We start from the raw sequence: 26,298 nt of genomic DNA, 5'->3' as shown, positions 1-26,298 counted from the left end.
CTATGAAGATGTTCAGAATATAGTTAAGTTCAGTAGTTAGGGCATTGTTATCTGAACTGATTAATTTTGCCCTGTTGGGAGGGTGATTGCTGGTGAATGTATCTACCTGTATGTGTAGGTTTTCTGTAAACAGAGAAAACCAGGGCTCCATTAGGCATTAGGTGTGATCAGAGTGTCCAGGAAAGGGAGATTGTTATTGTTTTCCTTTTCCGAGGTAAACTGGATTCCGTAGTGTTGATTGTTTAAGTGTGTTAAGAAGTTGGGGAGTGTATCCAAGCCATGTAGCCAAATGGTGAACACATCAGCTTCATAGTGTAGCCAAATAGTACGTTTAAGTGGAGCCATATTAAAAGCTTTTTCTTCAAAGGTCTCCATAAAAAAAGTTTGCCAGGGATGGAGAGAGTGGAGAACCCATGGCTGTCCCCTGTATCTGTTTGTAGAATTTTCCTTGCCAAACGAAATAGCCTGAGTTCATGGTGAACTGAAATAGGGCTTAGATATCGGGAGGAAATTTGGCTTGGGTGAGGTCCAATGCGTCTTTGAGTGGGACATTAGTGAATAAGGAGGGGACATCAAAACTGACCACTATGTCAGTGTTGGAGTGAGAGGTTTTCTATACTGGCCTTTCAAACTATCCTACTATGGCCAAACAGGCAGGACAGCTAATATCAGGATATCTGAACATAAGAATTATATCTGGTTTTGCCAATACAGCCACTCAGGACTTGCTGACCATGCTTTAAACAACCACCACAAAATACGCTGGAAGAAAGCCATTTAACTACACGTAACAAGTATAAATATGAGAGATTATTCATGGAATCATCCTCATTTCTTAAAAACTCCCCAAACATCAACAAATTTGGATGCATGAGATGACCCAAATATGTGAAGCTTGCATAAGAACATCAGCCCTACAGCCAAGAGAAGCCAATTTAGCCCACTAGGGGGGCACCTTTAGGACTATAGGATCGACTTCAGTTGTTTTCTTCAGCCATATTTGTTTAGTGTTAGTGCCCATCATTATTTTTATGTTACCTGAAGATGGTAATGTAATATTACCGAAATATAGAAAGCATTAATTAAAGTTTTTTAATTAATATTCTAGTATATGTTGTCCTTCCCTAAAATCTGACAGTTATGTATTACAAACATATAAATTTATCTACAAGGAAGGGTTATTAGCAAAAGTGCAGATGTGGCAGCCCTGCAAGAGGATTTGAATAAAGTAGACAGATGGGCAAATGAATGCTGCAAAATATCAAGTCTTGAAGTTTGGGATACATTGATGGGAGGCTGCATACTCAATTGGAGGAGCTGTATTGGAAAAGTAGGTGAGACAAGAGATCTTGGTGTAATGATTGATAGAAAACTGAAATTCAGGGAACATATTGCAAAGGCGGTGAAGGTAACCCAAAGGATTGCTGCAATACCGAAAAGGATGCTCACCTGCAGAGATAAGAGTCATCATTCCATTGTATAAGACCCTGATCAGACCACTTAGACTATTGTTCTATTGTTCTCAAATTTTGTCCCCATGATTTGAAAGGGAATAAATTAACTGTGGAAAGGATACCAAGGCAGATAACAAAGATGGTTTCAGGACTGTACAATGTTAGTTATAAGGATCATCTGAGGAAATATGGACTGCAGAGTTTGGTAGATAGAAGGAGAGGTGATATGAATGAGACTTTTACACTGTTTAGAGGTAGTTACAGGGTTGACACTGGGGAGCTCTTTTGCTTGGTGGAATAGTGGGAAGGAGCGATGACAAGGAGTCATCCCTGAAGTTACAAAAGGAAGCTGTGAGCAAGAGGGTGAGGAGTGGTTTCTTTGCATGGAGAATGGTTAAACTGTGGAATGCACTGCCTGATAGAGTGGTGAGAGCAAGAATGGTCAATGAGTGGTATGATAGACTGTGTTTCCTAGGAAGGACCTCCCCCATGATGAGTCTTTTGACTCCATGAAGGCCTGAATAATAGCAACAATAGCAATATATCATTAATGTACAAATTAATGAGTAGTGGTCCTATTACAGAGCCTTGAATCACTCCACTAGTTGCCCTTATTCACCTTGATTCCACTTTACAATACACAACCCTCTGATCTTTATTATCTCCCCCCCCCCAATATATGATAACAGAAAAGTGTTGAGAATGAAGCTCAATTATGTGAATTGAAATATGTATATTCACAGCCAAAAGTGAAACATGAATAAAACTAGTAAACAAAGGAGATGACAAATCAAATGGACTATAGAGGTTGAAGGATTAAGAACTAACACTGTGAACACTAGCAAAATTTTTAAACTTTAAACGAAAGAACAAAAAGGAACCAAAACTAGTAAAGTATGTACAAGACAAGCAACATCATGGTGTGCTGGCTGTTTCATGGGAATCATCATCATCAGATGATAAACAGTGCAAAACTAACTATGAGCTCATGGTTCTGAAAATACACACCAGGTATGTCTTTTTAATTACTCTTTTAACATAAATTAACATTTTATATTAGATTTAATTTAGCATTTGGTTGGTGAAGCAGTTAGCTCCAGCATCCAATAAGCTTAGCTATTTTTGGATATTGTTTAAATTAGGAGTGACACAAAAAAAGTTTCAAGAAATAACTACATTTTTTTTTGAAAGAAAAATGTCTTTGTATGTAATAATTTCCATAATATATATAAACAATGAGAACATGGTTCACATTTCATAATTTAACACTGAAATCTACAGAACAACGCAAAGTTGGAGATCTGTAGAAAGTTCAGCAAGATAACAGCTGAACTTTCTATAGATGCTGCAATTCATGAGAAAAAAAAGATTAAGAGTACTGTCACAAAGCCTGCTTATATGATTAATGTCGTTTGTTATTCCCTCTAGTTGAGGATCATAAAGATCATATATGTGACCATTCAGAGGATGAGGTTCAATAGATTGCAGTCTGGTGTGGCTACACTTCTAAACATGACACCTAGACCAGTACCAAGGTTGTCTGTAGATGATTGGATGTCCATATGTCACACCTGAATGGTATGGCATAGAAAGCAGTGGCCACATAGTCTCAATGGCTACCTTCAGGCTTTCATTCTAGTGGCCTCATCACCAGAGCAATTGCACCGTAACAGTACAACAGCAACTCCAGCTAGTGCTGCCTTTTAACACATGAAGCACGAATGGTATCGTTGCATTGGCTAAACAGGATTCTGATTTAAAGGCATTCAGTTCTCAATGCACATGAAGCCATGCATCTAACAGATGATAACAGATGATAATAGCTAGATGGCCATGCATCTAACCAAGTATGGTTAGATATATGGTCATGTGCATAACCAACTTCACAAATGCCAGGTCAGGGGCTGCAGAAGATTAGGCCAGTCGAACCCTCACCTTTTTCTGATAACAATTATTGCTAAGTACATGTTCGTTGATCCTTTCTTAACCTATCTTACATCTAACTTAATCTACCTTATTTCTAGCACTATGCTCCCAAACTGGCCTTATTCGGGATCACATTAGTACCTAACACTGGCAGAGTCTATTATTGTGGTGGTTCATACCATCAAGTCCATCAACTTAATCCAATGGATTCACCATTGTTAGAGAGTTAGGAAATAAATCTCTATGATTGTGTGAATAAAGGCATAGTGAGAGCATTTATGGACACTCCTACCTCCTCCTAATTATAATGATGTGATCAACAGTGGTCTTTCCCTGTAATGAGCATACAGGTACACCAGGATGAGCCACTTGATCATACCCTAAGGGATCATGACTTAGGATGTGTGCTGGACCTGTCCTTCCAACAGGAATTTTCAAAAACAGGCTTTATGAAGTGTACGAGGTTTCTCCTCAAAATCAAAATATACCATTCAATATCTAAATTTAGTATCTACTCTGCAATTAGTTCCTCATCAAAACTTGTTACTTTGAAATCAAGGCAAATCTTATATGAAAAATTATTGCAATCCTGATTCTGGAAACCTTAGTGACAACTGCTGGATGCCACTGTGGTTGCCAGATCCAGAACTTGTATAGTCCACATCATTCTCACACCTGACTATGCAAGCAGAATTAAATGATTATCATGAGTAATTTCAATCATTTAGCAAATCAGGCTGAACTGTTCAAATTATAGCTACAAAGATTGAATCTTTTAAAAAGATGCACAAGGAATAGTTATTTTTAATTTCTGTTAAGTCCAGAACAAACTTTTTTTTTTTACTTTCATCAAAATATGCATAATTTCAATTTTACAACATCCTATTTCTATATTTTATTAATACAACAATACTGATATGCAAAATTTATGTAACAGAGAAACAGACAAGGAAGATAAGGAAAAGGAACAGGAAAATTTTGAAACAATCAAAGAATTCTAATATAATTTTCACTGCCATCAGATATTTAATCTGCACCCCCATTCCATGAAAGTAAACAATAATCCTTTAAAAGAAAACACTATAGTGAGTTCCATGATATCTGATTTCTTCAGTTCTGGAGAATGGGATCAATTTGGAATAATGAGGATGGGGATTTGATGTTCAGATTTAAAAAAACAAAATTTTTTTTTGAAAGGCTGAATAACTGAAAGGTTAAATGTCATGTAATGCACTGTAGTATCATATTCGTTCTCATATTAAGTTTAAATTTTCAAAAGATCTGAAAAATTAATTTTTCAGATGATATCAAACTGATTACACACACAAACTTTCATATATGGTTGTAGCTATATGACATTTAAGGAGACTAATTTTTTTACCCTCAATCAAGGACTCCAGCCATTATCATTATATAAATTTGCAAATTTTTGGTCGCCACAAACTTTTAAAACCAATCTACCTAATATTTCAGAATTTTTAAACTGTTGCAAATTTGCAATTCTTACTGCAATGGTAAAATTTAGAAACATTACATAAAATATAACTGTATACAATTATGAACTGATATACCATTTATGATTTTTCAAAAATATTGTAATTTGCAATCATTTGGAAGTTAATGAATACTAAAATATTTCAGTATGATCACCTTCTTTTTTTTTTTTTTTTTTTTGCATATCTTAAAAATCCTACAAGAAAAAAAAATTAGTATCACAATATTTATGAAAACTTTCAATATACTAGCAAATTTTAAACCTTCAGTTAGAATACAACTGTTCTTATATAACAAGTATCCACTGACTCTAAATCTTAAGGGATAACTGTAATATATTCATTCAAGGAACAGGTAGCAGGGTTTTTTCTTCCCAAAAACTTGGTTGTTTTTTTTTCATCTCATTTACAAACAGGCCATGAAAACACATGCAATTTACAAACAAAAAATACTGTTGTTGTTGTTGGTGGGGAGTAGATGGCATTGATGGTAGTGGTGTCGTTGCGAGTAGTTAGAGAATTAAGTAATAGCGGAGAGGGGGAGATATGAGTGTAGCAGAGTAGAGTAGTGTTTTTCCTCCTTGAAGGCATCAATTAATAATAATAGTAACAATAATAATAATGTTATGTTGAATTTCCATAGAACAGATCACTAGTCTTGTGATTAGTGGTATGAAACATGAAATGACTCAAATCAGAGCAAGTCATCATGCACACATTTTAGCACATCTCACAAGGGTTCTGAAAGTGGTATTTGGATAAAATGATGCACAGCACTTCACTGAAACCAATATTTCACATAGCTTCTTTTAAATGCTCACAAATACTAAGCTACCTTTTCACTGGAAACAAAAACGAACTAAAGCAATATAAACACTAACATGATGTATTTCATTCCTATTTCATTATTAAGATTTTTTTTTCTTTTATTATACTGGCATCTCCATGGAGTCCAATGACTCTTTGGGAGACTAACACTAACCATTATTCACACAATAACTATATACACCTAATTAAACTATTACTTATAAAGCACCCAAAACTTCCTCTAGCAACCCATTCCACTCATTCACCATTCTCCAAACAAAACATTCAGTTTATACACAACCTTCAGGGGTGATCCATCGTTCTTACCCTAAATGTTATGTCTTGAAAACTCTTATAGATCAATCTTATAAAATCCCTTTAGTAACTTATGTTTCCCCTATTTTCAACCCAACTAAACTTTGTAAACCACATACTTTCAATTTATCCCCATAAGGAGCATCCACAGACCCGAGATCATCATCTTAGTTACTGTCTCTCGATCTTCACTACTTTCCTCATCCCCAAGAAACTAACACAACTAAACCTGTACCCATTAGTTGAATAGATGCCATAGCAAAGCTTTATGAGAGTGAAAAACTTTCATATCTCTGCTTGTCAATGTGTTCATAAAAATCCAAGTAATCCTTTCAGCTATTTGGGGGCCTACAGGAATGGTGCAGTTTCTACACACTAATATCAGAAGTATCAGGAACAAGAGGGAAGAGTCTTCTTTCTTTTAAGGGTACACAGTGGTCAGCATTCATCCAGCCAAAAGGCTGTGTGTTCGAATCCTGCCATGGGCATGGGTGTTTGTGAAATTACTAGTGGTGTGGTTGGCAGTAGATGACGTTGGTGTAGTAGTGGTTCATTGTAGTTGGTGGATTGAGTGGTGGAGACAGAGAATTGTAGAGTAAGTGCCCTCTCTCAATGAGTTTTTGGACTCCTTGGAAGTGTCATGAAATAATAATATGTGTTCATAATAAAGAATTTATGGGGACACAACACACACATTAGAATAATTACTTTACTTAACATTAAGCAAGTAACAATTGACATTTCAACCTCTGTATTGAGGTAAACATCAGGAAAACATACATATGTACAAGATACAAGCTACATGACGCTGCATACAAAAGTAAAATGAATCTAAATGTTTGTCAATCATTTATCACAGCCTGACCTCTGGTGAGGGGAAAAAAATGGAACTACATTAAACAATTATATAACATATTTTTATATAACAATTATATAGACAATTGGACAGCGATTATGTTCTCCTATAAGGTCTAGCTAGGACAACTCTTAAATGCCAGCGATGTATTCCCGTAAGCTGTCTGGTCAAATTTCATACAAAACTCTCATAATTTCTGTATTCGGCTTTGAAATAATACTGGATTTAATATCCACTTGATTTATATAATTTTGCATTGCCGAAATGAAACCTTTTGGCTCTTCATTTTAATAACTACATTAAACAATTTCTAAAATCCTTTTGTATTGAGATTTTCTTCTGTCTGGGGTTGTTCTGGTTGCTATATAGGTTGAAGATGGATCTCCACATTCTTGGAATAATTTAATCCATCATTTTTGTTCAGATTTGGATGATGTTTCAGCATTTCACAAGCTTCTATGAATTTTCTTTCAAACCAGGGATGAGTGTAGTGTAAGGACTTAGTGCATTTCCAGTCAATTCTGTGGCATGTTTGGAGTGCATGATATGATAGGCCCATTTTACCATAGTGGAGGTATTTAATGTGACGTTTGTGTTCATATTTTCTGATTGGGATGGTGCATCCTGTTCCCCCTTTCCTAGGGAAAACAAGATGCATCTATGGGAATTCAGTGTGCCTGTGGGTACACTGAATTTTGAAAACACTGGAGTGGGAAAGGTATGGAAAAGGATCTTTGGAGCAGCTAAGTAAATTTCTTAATTTTGCTGGGGGTTTAAAGATTGTCTTAATGTTGTATTTAAGTAGTGTTCTATCTATTTTTTCTGAAATGCCCCTAATGTAGGAAAATTGCTATGGTTCTTGCAATCTTTTTTTGCTTTTAATGGCATTTTTATGGAGTATCCTTAACTGTTTTTTTTATTATAGCCATTTTTTTACAAATGTTTGGTTAATAATTTCACCAGCTGGCCTTGTTGGCCGAGTGGATAGCATATCCGCTCTCAGCCAAAAGGCTGCAGGTTCGAATCCCATCATCGGCATGGATGTTTGTGATTGTCTGTGGAAATACCAGTGGTGGTCAGTGGTAGATGGCGTTGGTGTAGTTGCAGTCAGTTGGTGATTGAATGGTGGAGACGGATTTGTAAAGTAGGTGACCTAATTCGATGGGTCACTGGACTCCCTGGAGGAGTCAAATAATAATAATAATAATTTTAAATTCTTGGTTCAGAGCTTGTACAACTGGAGTAGATTGTTAGGGCTCTGTGTATGAGGGTGCCGATGACTCCTAGTTTTGGTGCTGGATGGTGGTACGAATTTTTATGTATATTGGCCTGTGATAGACAGTGAAGGAGAGGCAGCCCGAGGAAAGGTGTGTGATGAGTGTGTCCAGGAGAGGAAGAGAGTTGTTTTCAATTTCGATGGTGAATTGGATACGTTTGTGTTGTTTGTTCAGGTAGCGTAGGAATGTATTTAATGTTTTGTGGCTGAAGGGCCAAATGGCAAAAATATCATCAGCATATCTGAGCCAGACTTTGGGCTTTATTATTATTATTGTTCGGGCAACTCCAAGGAGTCGACAGACTCATCGAGGGAGGCCCTAACATCATGTCAAGAACAACTATTCGACATTCACACAGTATCTATCATACCTTGCCTTGAACTCATTCACGGTCATAGCACCCACAACAGACTCTGGAAGCTTCTTCCACTCATTCACTACTCTCCAAGTAAAAAACCTAGCTCTAACACCCTTGTCAACCACGCTCTTGCCCAGCTTCCATTCATGGCCACTAGTCCTCCCACCACCAGTCATATTTTCAAAAATATCTTCTGGATCAATCATATAAAAACCCTTCAGTAATTTGAATGTCTCAATCATATCACCCCTCCTTCGCCTATCGACCAATTTCTGCAACCCACAAATCTTCAACCTATTCTCATAAGGTTCATTCCACAGACCCTGCTATCATCTTGGTCACTCGTCTCTGGATCCTCTCCACTTCCTCCCCATCACGAAGAAACACTGGTGCCCATAACTGGGCACAGTAGTCCAGATGGGGTCTTATCAAGGCTCGATACAGAGGAACAACAACTTGTTTGTCTCTGCATGTTAAAGTATTTTTCAGAAGTCAAGTGATTTGGTGAGCTGTTTTAGTCACTTTTGCAATGTGCCCCCTAAACTTCAATTCCCTATCTACCAACACTCCCAAATCCCTGGCCTCATCAATCTCCTGGAGTACGGTTCCACCAATGTGATATACTGCTGCTATTCTTTTCACCCCAAAGTGAAAAGAATAGCAGCAAACCTTACACTTTGGCACATTAAATTGACATCCATTTTTCCTAGCCCAGTCCTCCAAACTATCCAAATCATCCTGTAAAATTTTGACATCCTGTGCACTCATAATTGCTCTACCCAACTTTGCATCATCAGCAAACAAGTAAACACTTCCTCTCAAATCCTTTCCTATATCATTGATGAACCAATTGAAAAGCAGTGGTCCAAGAACAGAGCCCTGTGGCACTCCACTAGTCACAAGCCGTCTTTTAGACTCCACTCCTGAATAAATCACTCTCTGGTATCTCTCCTTCAACTACCCTCCTATCCATTTCACCAATCCTATATCTATCCCCATCTGCTCCAGTTTACTGATTAGGGTTCTATGTGGTATCCTATCAAAAGCCTTGGCAAGGTCCAGTAGTATTACTGTAAACCCATTACCCCTATCCAGTTCAGCCATGACTGTGTTATAAAATGTGAACAAGTTACTGAGGCATGATCTACACTTCAAAAAACCATGTTGTCCCCCATACAATATCCCATTTTCATCTATCCAATTCTGTATTCTTTTCTTGACTAATTTCTCTAAGACCTTGAAAATGATTCCTGATATGCTAATCAGTCGGTAATTTACAACAGCAGTCTTGGAACCACCTTTAGCAGTGGAACTATTTTCCCCTCTTTCCACCCCCTCGGGATTAACCCAGACCCGAGACTTAAATTAAACAAAATGGTCAGGGTACTGACAATTCTTTAGCTGCTTCTCGTACAACACGAGTTGGTATACCATCCAATCCCAAAGATGTATTGACATTGAGGTTATCCAATAGACTACTCACCTCCACTTCATTCACCACAATTCCCGTATAATCTACAGGTACATTCGTTTCTGCAATGTCACCACCTGGATGATATATTCTTGCAATGTGCTCACTCAGTAACTCAACTATATCAACTGATTCAGTTACCTCCCTACCATCGGCATTCTTTAAAATCATTCTGCCATGTACATTTTTCCTTTTACTTGCTACATATCTAAAAAACTGTTTAGGATTCTCTTTAGCCTGCATGGCCAATGTTCTTTCGTAATCCTTTTTTGCTTTTCTTACCACACTCGTTACCCTTCTGGCCTGTTCGTGTGCCTGCCGGTCACCTTTCTCCTTAAATTCCATCCATAGTTGTTTCTTTTTTTGCAGCTCAAGCTTAATGGTGTTATTCATCCATTTAACCCCTACTTGATTTATTATTCGGACTCTAGGTATACAGTCAGCCATTGCTTCATGCAAACACTTCTCAACTACCTCCCATGCACTATCGACTTCTAGTCCTTGCAGTTGTTCATACCATGGCAGTGAACCAATCAGACTCCTAAGCTTGTCATACTTTCCAGCCCGATAATTCCACATGTACCCTGTCTTAATTGAAAATTCTATACCTTTAGCCACCTCCCAAGTCAAGACCCTATGATCACTCTCACCAATTGGTGAGAATGTGGTCATATTTGTTACAGCCAAACCCCCAGATGTAATTACCAGGTCAAGCACTCTCTGACCCCTAGTATTTTCCATTACATGCTGTCGCAGATAGTTATCCCTTAATAACGGCATAAAATCCAATTCCTTCCTCCTGTGTTTCCTCTCCTCACTCCAATCAATGCGACCATAGTTGAAATCTCCCATAATAATCACCCTCCTTCCACTCATTTCTTCTATTTGCTTGTGCATACTGTCACCACCATCTTTTCCATCACCTGGTCTATAGCAGCACCCAATTGTATATTTAGTTCTGCTAGCCACAATCTCACACCAAATGGCCTCAAATGTGCTCTTTTCTCTATCCTGCAATTCAACTTCTATTCTCCTTGGCTGCAGCTCATCAGCTATCATCAACAATACTCCTCCGCCCGGTTTTATTCTCCCTGTCATTCCTGAACACACTATACCCATCACATTCACTCCCACTATTTATATCATCTACAGTCAGCTATCAGTCATTCACTAATACCAATAACCTGTGGTCTGGAAGTGCCAACCATGGCGAAAAAGTCTTCCTTCTTATTCCTAATACTCCTAGCATTAGTGTACATGAATTTAAGACCCCCCCATTATCCCCAACCCTACCTTGATGCCTTATATTAACTATCCCACTCTGATTTGTTGTCCTTATTCGCTCGGGCATATTATATTCATTCAAACATTCAACTGCCTCCCTAAGGACTGTATATCTACCTCCCTGCCCCTTAATAAATCTAGTTTCCCTGAATTTGCACATCCATTACATTCAGCAACACTTTCTCAAGTCTTCTTACATCGTAACCATTCAAATGCAAGCCATCCATCTTATAGAGATCCTTTTGTCCATCGAACTCACTCCACACATCCACAAATTCCACAGCACTCGTCATACATAACCACGCATAAAGTCATTCGCAATTATGGCCCTCCTTTTAAACATTTCACTGTCATACTGTGGCAAAAGACTAATCATTCTAACTCTCTCACTCTTTTCTTTTGCTACCTCAAACAATTTATTCAGGTCTTCTATCATTTACATTGTCTCCTTTCAAATCATTCGTACCTGCCACAACTATCATTTCTTTCACCCTTTCCTTTTGCTCTCTAATAGACTCAGTTACATCCTTTATGGTCGCACCAGGTTGGTACGATTTTGTCAAATCCTCTACTAACACACCTCGTACTAACGAGTCTCCATACAGCACTCTATCCTTCATTTTGTTCATGTTCACACTCATATGTCTATTTTTCATGTCATACTTTTTATTATTGGCTGGTTCATTCAGTCAACTTTTGCCCATATGCTCTAGCTGCTGTTTTGCCCTTTGTATCGCACCATTCAACAACGCGATCTCACTCATTGCGTCTATCTCATCTTTTTTATTCTCAGTAAAACCATTAATACTATCATTCACACTCTCACAATTCTCTGGTACAACCTCGCCGTTATTTATCCCTATTTTCTTCATTCTGAAGTTTGACAAAAATATCACACTCACGATCCGAAATACTCTTCAATTTCTCATTCTCCCTACATTTTCTACACACATTCACTCCTTTATTATCATCTAACCACGCTCCGACCGCACTCCACAAAGCGTACATTTCGCAGCTAGTACACTGAATCATCTCTTTTATACTACAGTTCTTTGATAAAGATAGCGAACCATCATTACTGGCCGCCATTTTCCTTCGTACTGGAGCCATACTTACTTGCAACGTATTTTATTAAATTATAAATTATAACACACCAAAAACACACAAAAAGATGCACTAAGAGACGCAAGGCAAACAAAACTACGCAATATTAAATAAATTTATCAACAATAACTGAAAATAATACTTATCTTATCCGGAGCTTTCACGAACACTACACACTACGAATCCCTCTAGCGGCAACAGCCCCAATAAAATATGTTATAAAGACACACAAAATACTCATATAACCTCAAACCCAAGTCCTTTAGGCTAGCTGAAGAGCTCGCTCTGCTTGAGGTCTTCCATGTAAAAGTTAGCTTTGGGGGTTGGGGAGCCCATGGCTGTACCTTCTTTTTTAGGTAAAAATTATTTTGCCACATAAAATATCTGGAGCAGAGTACGTGGGCAAAGAGAGCTGTGATATCGGTTTGTGTATTTTTGGCAAGGCATAAATTCTGGGAGCGCAGGCATAATGCAGTAGAAGAAACAACCAAAGACTTATACCACATATGCCCGCTCTCCCAGAATTTACGGCTTGCCAAAAATACACAAAACAAACATGCCACTATGATCGATAGTTGAAGGGAAATGACAGCCCTAATTACCACTTAGCCAAGAAATTTGCTGCCACACCTCAAGGAGTTGGTATGTCTTTCTCCCTCCTACATAAAATGTACACTACACTTCATAAACGAGATCAGAACCATCACACTCAACAACAAAGATTTATTTGTCAGCTTTGACATAACTGCCCTTTTCACAAATGTCCAGATCAATGATACTATTCTCCTCTTATAAAACTTATTTCTGCCCGATATCATGGCCCTCTTTGCCCATGTACTCCGCTCTGGGTATTTCATGTGGCAAAATAATTTCTTGCCTACAAAACGAAGGTTTGGCCATGTGCTCCCCCCCCCCCCCCCAAGCTAACTTTTACATGGAAGACTTTGAGTAGCGAGGCCAGCCTAAAGCCCCAAAGTCTGGCAGAGATCTTGGATCTTGTGCTGATGATATTTTTGCCATTTGGCTTCATGGGAAACACTAACTACATTTCTAAGCCACCTTGAACAAACAACACAAACATATCCAATTTACCATCAAAATTGAAAACAACAACTCTCTTCCTTTTCTAGATGCACTTGTCGCATGCCTTTCTTCGGGTTGCTCTCCTTCACTGTCTACTGCAAACCTACATATACAGGCCAATACATACATATATAAAAATTCATCCTGTCATCCAACTTAAAAACTAGGAGTCAGCACCCTCAAACACAGAGTCCTAACACTCTGCACCAATGAATAAGCTCTGAATCAAGAATTTGAAATTATTAACCAAACATTTGTAAAAAATGGCTACAATAAAAAAACAGTTCAAGATCATCATCAGGAATCATGGGCTCACTGCCCGTTGGTGTCCGATGCCTGCTTCACTATCTTCTTCCACCTTTCTTTGTCCAGTGCATAGTGTCGCAGTTTCTGTACACCCATTCCACACCAGCCCTTTATATCGTCTATCCATTCTCTGTATGGTCTACCTCTTCTGTTTAAACCATCCAAAACACCAAACATAAATGTCTTTATCTTCCGGTCCTCACTCATTCTACAGATGTGTCCAAATAATTGCAGTTTCCGTTTTATAATCTTCTGCATTCGATTCTCTTTTGGTTGTGTCTTCTGATAGAGCTCTTGATTTGTGATTTTCTGTACCCATCCTATTCTTCGAATCTTCCTGTAGCAAGTTCTTTTCAAATGCCAAAATTCTTTTTCTTGATTCCCTATATATTACTCATGTTTCAGATCCATACAGTACACCGCTAAAGATGCATGTTTCCGGTACTTTTAGTTTCGTTTGTGGGCTGATCACTTTACTTTTCCAGATGTTATCCATGGCCTTCAGATTTGTTCTTCCCTTTACAATCCTGATCTTTATTTCTTTTTTACAGTCCAAATCATATGGCATTTTACTTCCCAAATATGTGAATTGTTCCATTTTCTATATCAATTCCATCCACTTGTATCTTTTGTTTCATGTTCTTCTCACCAAATACCATTGTCTTTGTTCTTTCCAAGTTCATAACAAGTCCAAATCTCTTCCCTTCCTCATTTAACAGTTTCAGTGTTTTTTTGTAGTTCTCTTTCATCTTCTTCAATAATAACAACTTCATCTGCAAATCTCAGATTGTTAATTCTCATTCCGTGTACAGATATTCCTTTTGCATCTTCCTTCAGTTTGTCCATTGCTCTTTCTACTTGTGCAATGAAAATGCTTGGTGATATTGGGTGCCCCTGTCTAGTACATTTGCTTATTCTAAACCATTTACCCAAATCATCACCTATTCTAACTGCTGCAATGCATTCTGATAAACATCTTTTAATATAGCTAGTAGTTTTTTTTTTTATCAATTCCATAGGATTCCAGAACTGTTAATGTCACTTTCTGGTCAATACCATCAAATGCTTTCTGAAAATCAACAAAGCAAGTATATATGTTTTTGTTTTTTCTCCTAGCTTTCTCTGCTCTCTTAACCTCATTGTCAAGAACTGTTGAATTGTAGTTCTATCCTTCCTAAATCCTGCTTGCTTGTCTGCAAGGTATGCTTCCAATTGTGTTCTCAATCTTTCTGTCAATATCATCACTTTATCAAGGTGACTTGTCAAAGCAATTGTTCTATAATTTATACATTCTAGCTTATTTCCTTTCTTGTATAATGTCACTCATATTTATTTCACCCACTCCTCTGGCATTTCCCCTTCTTTCCATACCATATTACATAGTTGGTGCATTTCTATAACCATACTTTCACCACCATATTTAATCATTTCTCCAATGATGTTATTGTTACCGGAACTCTTGTATTTTAGTCATCCTATTGCTTTTTCTACCTCTCCTCTTAAAATGTCCATATCATGGTCATTACCTGGTGGTGATATCTGCTTCAATTCTTCAGTCAGTTTCCCAATGCTATCTAAATCTAGTTTTTCTTCATATAACTCACTGCAGTATCTTGTCCACTGCTGTACAATTTTTTCTTTATTCATCAATTATTTTGGTTGCTACTTTCTATTAACGATTCTGAGCATTTTGTATACCTCCTTTGTTTTATGCTCTCCATAGTACTCTTCTATATTGTTGCATTGGGCTTCTAACCATTTCATCTTATCCATCCTGACTGCTTTTTTCACCTCATTACACTTTCTTCTATATTACTCCTCTATTTGTTCTGATGTACCATTAAAAGCAAAAAAAGATAGGTTGTCTTAATGTTGTATTTAGTTAAATACAACATTAAGACAACCTTCAAACCCCCGGCAAAATTAAGAAATTTACTTAGCTCCTCCAAAGATCCTCTTCCATACCTTGCCCACCCAGGGGTTTACAAAATTCGATGTACCTATAACCTACATTACATGGGGGAAACAGGATGCACAATCCTAATCAGAAAATATGAACACAAACAGCACATTAAATACCTCCACTATTGTAAAACAGGCCTATCAGACCATGCACTCCAAATTTGTCACAGAATTGACTGGAAAGGCACAAAGTCCCTACACTGCATCAAAACCTGGTTTCAAAGAAAATTCAAAGAAGCTTGGAAATGCTGAAACATCATTCAAATTCTGAACAAAAATGGATTAATTATTCCAAGAATGTGGAGGACCTATTTTCAACCCATATAGCAACCAGAACAACCCCAGACAAAAGAAAATCTCAATACTAAAGGACTTTAGAAATTGTTTAATGTAGTTCTGTTTTTTTTTTTTTTTTTTTTTTTTTACCCTCACCAGATGTCAGGCTAAGATAAATTATTAACAAACATTTAGATTCATTTTACTTTTGTATCATGCAGCGTCGTGTAGCTTATGTCTTATACATATGTAGGTTTTCCTGATGATGACCACAATACAGAGCTCCAAACGTTGGTTGCTACTTGCTTAATGATAAGTGAAGCAATTATTCGTATACATGTGTTGTGTCTTCATAAATTCTTCACTATGAAAGAGGGAAGTGTTTTTTTTTTTTTTTTTTTTTTTTGGGGCATTGATTAGTGTAACCTTACCAAACATTATAAGCATTAGTGAGACTTGGTTAACAGAATATGATGTAGTTCCAGGGATAGAATGTGCTACAGACAAGGGGATGCCAGGGATGATGAGGAAGACATGCATCAGCAGATTAGTACAATAAGTGCAAGTCGAGTAATTATGGAGTGGGGGGCTTTGACTGAGGCATAGACTGGAAGGAGGAAAGATCACGTGGCAGGAAGGAAATGGAATTTATACATTTACTGAGAGTTGATTACTTGATGCAAAATGTGACAGGAAGGAATTCAGGGTATGAGAGTGTTGGATCTTGTTGGATGATGCCCCCATAACTAAATTCCATAACTAATATTGCCTCCAATTCAAGAACATGATCATGTGGTCTTGAATTGGGAGGTGGCATAAACTTGAAAATCCCATGTAAGAAGAGGTATAATGTTTAACTACAAGGCAGGTGATTACGACACAGTATGGAGGCAGCTTGAAGCAGTACCATGGCATAAAGTTCTGCAAGGGAAGGAAGTTCACAGTACATGGGAGAGATAGTCAAGTGGCATCTGGAGGAAGCAGTATTACACTGTATACCTGAGGTCAGGAGGGTAATTAGAGTAGGAGTTAGATGGATGAGTGGTATCATTAAGCATGAGCTGAAAACAAAGAAAATGTTGTGGAGGGTATATAAGGAGAAAGGTGACCAGCTAACTCATGAACAATACAAGGATCAGGCAAGAAAGATGACAAGGATGGTAAGAAAGGCAAAATTAGATTATGCAAAGAAATTAGCCAAGCAGCTAAAAGCAAATTCCAAAGAGTGTTTTTCGTTATATGGCAAGTAGGAGAAAGAATGACTATAAGGATAACTTTAATGGGTGCAGATGGTAGAGAGGTAACAGAGGCAAATGGAATTGTTCAGCTACTGATTCTGCATGGGTATATCATTCAAGTGAAGAGAATGCTATGATATAGGTGACAGGGACTGATGTGAGAAAAGAAGAATTGGAGGTACATAGTATATTGCAAAATCTGAATGCAAATACAGCTGTGGGATTGGATGGGATATCAGCTCACATTTTACAAGGATGTGCAGTGGAACTGGCAATGTCCCAAGAGAGTAGAAGGCGAGCAAAATAATTCCTTTGCATACAGGAGGATTTAAGTCTGTTGCAGCAAATTAGAGATTAATTAGTATCTCAGTAGGGGTGGTAAAAAGTAGTGGAAAAGTTGATCAAGCACAGAATTCAGGAATGGGTAGATAAGAATATGATAGATATTCTATGTGGGGCAGCATGGCTTTGTAAATGATCGGTCATGACTTAATGATCTACTAATATAATAAAGTCACATCTGAGTTGGATAAAGGGAATGGTTGTAGGATAATACTGCTAAGTGTTTTGCAAAGGCACTTGACAGGATACCACATAGACCTCTGCTATGCAAACTACAACAAATAAGGATGGATAGGAAACTGGTAATATGGGTAAAAAATGTTGCTGAGACATATACCAATAGTATCAATATGGAGGAAAAATCCATGAAAAGGCTGGTATGTTATAGGGCTTTGTGCTTGGACAACTGCTGTTTAATTTATACATAAATTATACAGGAATTCATTTGAAGGGAGTTTGCTGATGATGAAAATTTAGGTAGAGTAATAGTTATTCAAGTTAATGATGAGAACATCATTGTAGGACGATTTAAATAGGCTGACAGTATATGCAAAACATAATGGATATCAATTTAATGTGGAAAAGTTTCAAGTTATGCATCTCGGAAAACAAAGATTACAAGCTGTATATGACACTGAGGAGAATGTACTCCAGGAAATTGGGGATAGTAGTAGATAGACAGTTGAAGAGGGCATATTGCTAAAGTAGCCAAGTTAGCTCACAGGATTACTTGGTTACTGAAGAATACGCTAACAAGCAGAGATAAGGGAGTTATCATTCCTCTTTATAAAGCCTTGATATGACCACATCTGGATTACTGTGCTTAGGTCTGATCACCTGAGTTTCTTCGGGATGAAGTGGTGGAGAGGATTCAGAGGCGGGTGACTAAGATAGTGAGTGGTCTGTGAAATACTCCCTTATGAGGATAGATTAAGGGTTTGTGGGTTGCAGAAGTTGGTTGATAGACACTAAGTAACATTTAAGTTACCATACTTAATATCTGTTATAGGATTGATGAAGGGGAAATCTTTCAGCACAAAGCTAGAGGGGAGGCATAACAAGAGGTCAACCCTGGAAGTTGGATAAGAGTGTAGTTAGCCAGGGTGTGATTACTAGATATTTTGCTTGGAGAGTAGTGAATTAATGGAATGAGTTGCCCGAGTCAATTGGGAGTGCTTTGTCTTCTGTTAACGGTTTCAAGGAGAAGTACAACAGATATTATGTTGATAGTTTGGACCTTCCACGGTGCATCTTAAGGACTCCATGGGATGCCTGTGCAATAATAATAATTTTGTCAACTTTTGTAGTATGCCCTCTGATTTGTCTTTCCAGTTTTGCATCATTACCAAACAATCAGATATTTCCCATCAAGCCAGTCCTTACAGCATAATGTACAAACTGATCAACAGAAGCAGCCTGAGTACAGAGCCTCGCAGCACATCACTGGTTACTTGCATTATTTTTGTTTCTATTTTGCCATATACTATTTTCTGATGTTCATTTGTCAGTCACTCTTATCTATATCACCAAGTTCACATCAATCCTCATTTGCTCCAATTCACATTGGAGCAAACTGAGGCAGGATCAGACCTTCACAAAATCATACTGCTCACCATATAGTATCAAATTCCTATCTAACTTTTCAAATGCCTTAACCAATACTGCTAAGATAATAATAGTACATAATTTGCTACCGCTATCTTGGAACCTCCTTTATGCAACAGAGCTATATTCCTCTCTTTCCATTCTCCCAAGGCTATGCTAGAACAGATACTTGATCTGCAACATGAGCAACTGATTTAAATTTACACACACACACACACACACACACACACACACACACACACACACACACACACACACACACACACACACACACACACACACACACACACACACAAAAGCTACAAAGGAATTATATTTTGCCTTTAAATTTCATGTCATTTCTGGCCACTGCATATTTTGCAGGCTGTAAAAATGAGGCTACTAAGATTAGAACACTGTCCATTGTTTCCTAAGTCTTTATGATGCAAGCTGTTTCTAAATCAGCTTTACAATCCAACCTGAACTGCATATCAGATATGAAAAAATAAGTATACTTGTAACTCCCAACTGGGTACTAAATGAATGAGAATGGCTGGCTGTTTAGGACCTAGCTGATCAACTGTACTCTCTGTTAGCTTAAACATAATGGTACAACATGAGATTTCATTCCAGATGGGGAACCGCCTGGTTAAATAAGGCCCTGATGTTTTCATTATGGTAAACAGTGAAATTCACCTGATGAAATAAAACAGGAAACATCAACATAAGGAGTATTAATTGCACTTGCAAAAGAACCAGAAAAGTACCATGTGGGCATAATTGGTGCTACTCAGACATAGAAGAATAAAATAGGTGAGATCTAACTAAATAATAGCTACAGGATGTTATCATTAAAATAATTATAGTAGATAATTATAGTTAAAATAGAAGATAATTTTAAGATAATTTATAATATATTTATGATAATTCATTTATTAATTAAATATTAATTAATTAATCTATTAATTATTTATTAATTATAATTTAAAATTTATTTTATAATTTAAGATAATAATCAGATAAGATTATAGATCATTATAGTAAATATAAGATAATTCAGAGTCATTCAATAAAGAAAACACCAAAGACTTCTATAAAGACCTTTGCATTTTAAAGAGAAGAGGTTGAAGAAGCTCTTAAAAAAACTCAGAAAAGTGAAAACCCCGGGCCACGACCAAATGCCAAGCAAACTTCTCCCATGTCTAGAACCCATAAGAATAGAAATCATTAGAAAATTTGTAATAAAATCTGGGAGACAGGCCTTATGATTGGGTAAATTCCATTTTTATCCCAATACACAGAAAAGGAAATGTCAACGAATGCAATAATTATAGAACTATAACCTTGATCTCGCAAGCAAAATTCTTCTTTAGAAGAAAAGAAAATTAAAAATTAAAGAAAGACTTAAACAATATGTTGAGCAACAACTTCCTGCAGAACAAGGTTTTAGAAAAGGATGTGGAACTATAGATCAAATTTCTAATCTAAGACACTTGGTTGAAAAGCTCAAGAACTTAATATTCCTTGTATGCTTCACTGATTATGCCAAAGCATTTGACTGTGTCAGGTCAGAGGACCAGTGGAAAATGCTAAGCAAAATGGGCATGCCAGAACACTTGAAATACCTTTTAAAACAACTTTATGGGAGGAATCAGGCTGTGGTGAAGAAGATGGAAAAACATCTCAGTGGTTCAATGTTGTGAAAGGTGTGACACAAGGATGCATACTCTTCCATGATCTATACAATCTTTACGGAGAATACATTATAAGAAAGGCACTTAACGGATACAATAGTGGTTTCTCAGTTGGTGGCAAAAAGATAAATAATCTTGGGTATGCTGATGATATCATTCTTATTGCCAGCAGCAAAGAAGAACTGGAGTCCCTCATTAAAAGAGTTGAATCAGAAAGGGTGAAATAAAGTTTAAGAATGAATCATGATAAAACAAAATACATGGCCATAAGATGAAAATGACAATTTTACCTACAATATTAACTTTGAAAAGGTGGATGAATTCATTTACTTTGGAGTACTAATAAGCACTAAGCGTAAATGTCAACCAGAAATTAAAGGAAGAATTACCATGGTGAGGTCAGCAATGGTACAACTGTAGAAAATATGCAAAGACAGAAATGTTTCTATCACCACTAAATCAAGACTGGCCAATAGCTTGGTGATTTAAATTTTCATTTATGGTGCTGAATCTTGGACACTCAGCAAGAAAGATATGGACAAGATAAACAGCTCTGGGATGTGGTGCTGGAGAAGGATGTTGAAAGTCTCCTGGATGCAGTGGCGGCTTGTACATAAGCACTGCGACACTGTAGCACCCCCAAGGAAAAAATGAAAAAATTAAATTTTGTTTGTATTTATAAATAATAACAATGCTTACAACATTATATAAATGTTGTAATTAATACAACATGTTAAAGGTTACAGCTTATGTTTTGACATTGATTGAATAGTTAATAATTGGAATTGTTCGATTAATGCTTTAGATTACGAAACAAATGCACTGCGATCTAACACCGATATTCGTTTGTGCTTGTTATTGCACGTTACGTCATTAGATACACTGCCGCTTGGGCAGTGTATCATATGCTTCCGCACGTTATTTCTGTGAGATATGAAACGTTTATTATTGGTGCTGTGTTTGTGGTGAACTATTTTGTGTAAATCTTATTTTATTTTGTTATTTTATTTTATGTTATCTTATTTTATTTTAAAATAACATAATTATTTATTTATTATAGATACAAGGCTGAATTATGACAAGTGTCACTGTTGAAAATATGAAAAGAATTATATTTTTTCAATTATCGTTACATGAAACAAATGCACTGCGATTCGTTTGTGCTTGTCATTACTATTGATACGAAACTTTTATTCTTCGTATTTGTTCATGACGAGGATGAAATATTTTTAATAAAGCAATTTTTTAGTATGTAAATTTTTTTATTAATAAATTTGTTACTGATTAGGGAAAAAAAAGAAAAAGAAGAAGAAGAAAAAAAAAGTCAACTAAAAATTAAGAGGCAGCTTTGTGACATTATAAATGAAAGAATTCTCAAATATTTCGGTCACATTTCAAGACGTGAAAATGACAACCTGGAAAAACTTATCAAACAGGACAAAGTAGAAGGAGAAAGAAAAAGAGGATGCCCAAGACCAAGATGGTTAGACCACATTAAAAAGATCACCGAAAAACTTACTTGGGAGCTGGCCACTTCTACAACAAAAGACCAAAAGAAATGGAGAGACATTGTGGCTGGGGTCACAAGTCCCCAGACATTAGGAGACTAAGCAAAAAAAAGTTATTATTATTAACATCTGACCTCCTTGGAGTCAAAGGACTTATCATGGGATGTCTATACTCTATGCCAAAAGATCACTGAACCGTGCCTCGAACACATTCACAGTTTCTGCACTCACCACACTTCTTTCAGGCAATGCATTCCACTCACCAATCGCTCTCCATGCAAAGAACCTGCTTCTCACTCCCATGCTCACATCCTCCTTATACAGCTTTCATAAATGGCTTCTAGTTCTACCCTTGTCTTCCTCTATTCTATGAAATATCTTCCTCACGTTAATCTGGAAATGACCCCTCACTAACTTATATATCTCAATCATATCCCCTCTTCTTCTATTCACAAGGCTCTGTAAGCTGCATTCCCTGAATCTCTCCTCATATCTGACATTTATTAATAAGTTCCTCTTGCAACATAGTTGTTAATCACACCCAAGACTTTTCAATAGAATGATGGCATTGCTACCGACTATGTACAGAGGCGGTGGCACCGTCATTTTCATAAAAAAAGTACATCAATCACCACTCTGTAACCAACCCCTCAACCAGAACTTAGTAAACCTTCTCTGTACTTTCTCCAATCCTCATCCCCCTGAAAAACAAGTGACCAAATTTGTGCAGCATAGTCCACATGTGGCCTGATTAAAGCCTTATACAAGGGAACCATAACCTATTTGCTTCTGCATGTAAATGTTCTTCTCATTATTGCTATAATCCATTGAGATGTTCTTACAATTTTAGCACTGTGACCTCTAAACGCCAAGCCTCTGTCCACCATCGCTCCCAGATCTCTCATCATCTCCACCTTCCCCAAAATTTCTTCATCAATTGTATGCTCTGCACTCCATCCTTGGATACCAAATTTCAAGACCTTGCACTTTGCAACATTAAATTATTAGCTCAACTGATTTGCCCACTCAAATAGTCTATTTAGATCCTCCTGAAAGGCCACAACGTCTGCTTTACTTCTCATAGTCCTTCCCAACTTTGCATCATTGGCAAACAGCTGTACATCTCCAGTTAAGCCAGTCCCAATGTCATTAACCTACAAGCTAAACAATAATGGTCCCAAAGCATATCCCGATAGCACTCAACTAGTGACCTCTTTTGTGATACAACTCCTCCATATATAACCTGCTGATACCTGTCCAACAGCCAATCAGCTATCCAACTTACTAGTCTGTTATCTAATCCCAATTGTTTCAGTTTAGCTACTAGCTTGTCATCTGGCAGTTTATCAAAGGTCTTTGAAAAAATCGAAGTATACCACTGTATATGCATCTCCTTTATCGAGTGAATTGTTCCCTTGTTGTAATACATAAGATTGCTAAAGCATGATCTCTTCTTAACAAACCCATGCTGACCATCATAAAAATACTACTATTAATAAACCACTTCTGAATCCTAATCCTCACCAATTTCTCTAATACCTTAGGCACCTAGACACACAGATTGGACTAAAATTTGTAGCCTTAGTCTTATCCTTCCCCTTTTGAAGTGCAACCATTTTTCCCACCCTCCATTCCTTTGGGACTATTGCAAGACTCATGAAATAGTTGTGCCAGAGGTATCATTAATTCTAAAGAGCATTCCCCCAAGACATGTGGCAATATATTGATGCTGATAAACTTATCATTGAATAATTAAATTATATCTGCCAGTGTCATCAACTGGCATCATTTTTCCATAGTAATTTTTCCTTCTACTGAAAGAACTCCCTAGGATTTTTCTTAGCCTGATTAGTTAACGTCTCATAATGCACCTTTACCAATAAGTTACCTTCCTGGCCTTCACTTTGTACTCTTCATATAACTAATCATTACCAATATTCACCTTGTGTTGCCTCCACAGTGACTTCTTCCATATTTCACATTTAATCTCTTCATCCATTTTACTCCTACCTTGTTTAGTCTTTCACCTTTGGGATATACTCAAACACTGCTACTGTTAAATAGCTCTTGATCAATGCTCATGCAGCATCTATAACCTTTCCGCTTAACTCCTCTTTCCATGCTATAACTCATGCAGTTACTTCCTAAGCTTTCCAATAATCATCAGTCTTGTCGTTCCACGTTTTTTTTTTTTTTTTTTAAATAGAAGTTCTTGTGTGACTGGCTGTAATCCAGGTGATCACTTCATGGGCAATCTTGCCAACCAGGAGAAGATTAGGCACTCCATTCACAACCTCTGATGATATAACCAGATCTATGACTCTTAACCCTCGTGTGCCCTCCATTACAACATACTGCCTACAATTGTCACTTGAGAAATTCATTCTCATTATTCCCTGATGCTTTAGAACTTGAGAAATTCGTTCTCTTTATTCCCTGATGCTATTTCTTCATTCTGATCAATATTGCCTTAGTTGAAATTACGCATAATGATCACCCTTTGCTTGCTCACTAAGCCAAATGCCCATACGTTTGTCTCCATCTTCCACATTCCCTGGCCTGTAGCAACATCCCATCATATATCTCATTCTATCAACCCCATTTCACACCATACTACTTCAAAACCACTGCCTCTTTTTTCTCCTTGTATCTCAAAGCTTGTGCAGACATAATTCCCTTGCTATCATCAGTAACACTCCCCTCCACTCCTTGCTTTTTCTATCCTCAAGAAAAACATCATATTCCTTGTTTCTATTCCTGTGAAGAGAAAAATGGAGGAATGGAGAAATTTTGGGTATATACAACTCAATCAATGCAATCATTTCATCTCTCTAATTTCTAAAATTCCTGGCATTTGTAAATAAGCATAATTCATTTCTTGGTCTATACCCAGTCCTACTCATGCTGTCCTCCATCTGTGACTTCTTGCCTACTGCTGTCTGCTCATCTTCTGCTTCACATAGCCCCCAAACCCAACCCCCCCCAATATTCCTGACCATCTACATACGTGCCTGCATTACCACTTTCAGAATCCACTCTCATTACACCTGTCTGCCTGACCCGTGGCCCACCCAGTTTCCCTGTCCATCTTGCATTCCCCTTCTCACATTCTCTTCTCCATTCACAACCACCTCAGTCTCACCTATCTTTCCAGATGGCTCACTGCAGAACCATTCAGATGTAGTCTGTCACTCTTATACAGTTCCATTCATCCCTCAAACTCATCCCACACAGTCACAAACTGCATTCCTTTCTCTTCGCATATTTCCACTAGACTCAGGCCAGGAAAGTGATTAGTAGGGTAAGGAAGGCAAAACTTAAATATGAGAAGAGATTGGCCCCAAGATCCAATGAAAATCCGAAAGGAATTCTTTCGTTATGTGACCAGGAGGAGGAGAAATGATTGTGGAAGAATGGCATTGTTAGATAAAAATGGGAGTAGAGTAACTGATGCAGAAGATATAGCGGAGTTGTTTAATGATCACTTTATTGGGTATTTTATCCTGGAAATGAGGATTTTATTACACTAGAGAGAGAGAGAGAGATGGGGAGGGTTCAAAGTTTGGAAGTTCAAGAGGAGAGTATGTTACAAATACCAAGTTCTCTGGATGCCAATAAGAGAATGAGACTGAATGGGATTTCACAATGTTTTCAGAGAATGTGCTAGGGAACTGAGAGTTCCATTGACTTTGCTTTTCATGAAGGTATGGATAGGGGAAAGGTGCCAAAGGAGTGTAAGATAGTCCTATTGCATAAGGAAGGTGGCAGAATGGAAGTGTCAAACTATAGGCCAGTTTGTATTTCTTCGGTAGCTGTTAAGATTTTGGAGAAATTAGCGAGAGAGATCATATACAACACTGGGCAGATGAGGGTAATGTTATATGTGAGGATCAACATGTATTTGTTAAGGGACACTCTTGTTTTAGTAATCTGTCTTTTATAATCAAGTAACAAGAACAG

At 37.3% G+C, this 26,298-nt stretch overlaps 1 protein-coding gene across 4 annotated transcripts in view; it reads right to left on the bottom strand.

The window, feature by feature from the left end:
* Window positions 1-26,298, bottom strand: part of LOC150106194 (LIM domain-binding protein 2-like) — a 607,136-nt gene that overhangs the window by 9,231 nt on the left and 571,607 nt on the right. The window lies entirely within an intron of this gene.

Source organism: Typopeltis vanoorti, chromosome 5 (assembly GCF_054136105.1).
Source record: "Typopeltis vanoorti isolate ZY-2024b chromosome 5, IOZ_Tvanoo_1.0, whole genome shotgun sequence".
Lineage (NCBI taxonomy): Eukaryota > Metazoa > Arthropoda > Arachnida > Uropygi > Thelyphonidae > Typopeltis > Typopeltis vanoorti.
Note: the sequence above shows the minus strand (reverse complement) of the source record. Positions and strands in the feature narration are given on the sequence as shown.